Genomic DNA, 1,810 nt, shown 5'->3' on the forward strand with positions numbered 1-1,810 from the left:
TACCATCAGTAATATACACTGTGGCCTTACAAAGCTCACTAGTCCCCATGGTATGGTCTCCATACCAAATACTGATTATCAGAAAACACGGCTATTTCATATTAAGAACATAAGAATGTAAGAAGAGCATGCTGGATCAAGCCAATGGCCCATCTCGCCCAACATTCTGCTCTCACAGTGGCTGACCAGAAGCCTGTGGGAAACCAGCAAGCAGGACAATAATACTCTTCCCTTCTCTAAGTTTCCAGCAACTGGAATCCAGAAGGATTGTTGTCTCCAAATGTGGAGGCTGAGCATAGCCTTGATAACTATAGGTATTACTACTACTACTACCATTACACCTGATACAGCAAATAATAATAATAATAATAATAATAATAATAATAATAATAACAACAACAACTTTTATTTGTATCCCACCCTCCCCGGCTGAGACCAGGTTCAGGTCGGCTAACATCAAATAGCAAATATTCACTGCAACGCTGTATAAGTTTGGTTCTGTCAGTTCTTCAGCAGCTGTTTCAGGCATGGGTGAGTGTGTGGTAAGTGAATCCAAGCAATGATAGTAAATCCTTATCTGAAAAGGGGTGTGAGAGATAGAAAAGGTACCAAACCACATTAGGCAATCCTTGTTGTTGTTGAGGAAATGATTTGAAAATTGAAAATAATGCCCTTTTGACAGGAAAGTGAATAAAAAACACTATTTAACATTATTAAGATTAGTCAAATGCAGGTCACTTTAGGCTGAAGCTACCATTTCTAGCATTTGATCGATTGAATTTATATCCTTTTCTTCCTCCTCAAGAAGCCCAGAGTGGAAAGCAGATAATATAATTTAAAACCAAAAAGAAAGCAAATTCTAAAACAGTTCAGAACTTTCTAAAACCAACACACACACACACACACACACAGACACTATAGTGTAAAACATTCTAAAAGCAATTACAATCAAACACAAACTTGTATCCAATGATCTTGAGCTTGTCAGGTACAATATTCTTCAATATTGTATTACCCATGTGGGAACTGTCCTTGGGGGACTACTGTGTTTTTCACTAAGTCTCTGCTTTTCTACAGGAAACTACAGCATCAATGAGACAGACCAGAAGTGTTTTCTGTCCAGAAAACTGATTAAACAGTGGGCAATCACAATTTCCAAGTGCATGGGTTGAATATAACAAAGTCGTTGCATGAGCTGAACAAGGTTCTGTTTGCACATCCCTTGCTCTTCTTTGTCTTTGTGTCTCCTAACCCTCCCCCCATACACTTTTGGTGGTTGGGGGTACACCCAAAGCAGATTTCAGAGGATGCAGGTTGGAGGAGGGGGAGGGAATATTCTGTGACTTTCGCCTGCAGAATGACTTCATTGAACGCAACCCCATTTCTGTAACTAATATGACATTAAGGGGGGGGTATAAAAAGCTTATTTAGCTTATTTACCATGAATACTTGTTCTGCCTAGAGGAAACATGGGCCAGCTTAACTTAACACCAAATCAATCATTAATGCTGTCTTGCAAGTCCTCCACACACCACTTTAAATAAGCTAGTTTATCATTATTCGGCCTCTTCAAGGGAAGTATTAAGGACTCTAGAGATGTGTCCAAAGTACTTTGCTTGTTATACATGCTTTCTTTTCCAGGGCATTGGAAAGCAGTTTCATAATATTGGCACAAAATCATCACTCATCTCATGCTTCAGGAACCAAAGTAGATGCTCAGGGAACGTTCTTTTAAATTTGAGCTTTATGAAGTTATGGACTAAAGTTAGGCATATTGTTCTGTAAATATCCCTTCTGGCTTTATTCCCTG

At 39.0% G+C, this 1,810-nt stretch overlaps 1 long non-coding RNA gene across 1 annotated transcript; it reads left to right on the forward strand.

The window, feature by feature from the left end:
* Positions 1-429: 429 nt before the first annotated feature.
* LOC309362524 lies at positions 430-1,216 on the forward strand. The gene is made up of 2 exons (XR_014165000.1): positions 430-542; positions 1,078-1,216. It is a non-coding gene; the product is annotated as an uncharacterized lncRNA (long non-coding RNA).
* Positions 1,217-1,810: the final 594 nt, after the last annotated feature.

The sequence above is a fragment of the Podarcis melisellensis genome (genome assembly GCF_964234715.1).
Source record: "Podarcis melisellensis genome assembly, chromosome: 2".
NCBI lineage: Eukaryota > Metazoa > Chordata > Lepidosauria > Squamata > Lacertidae > Podarcis > Podarcis melisellensis.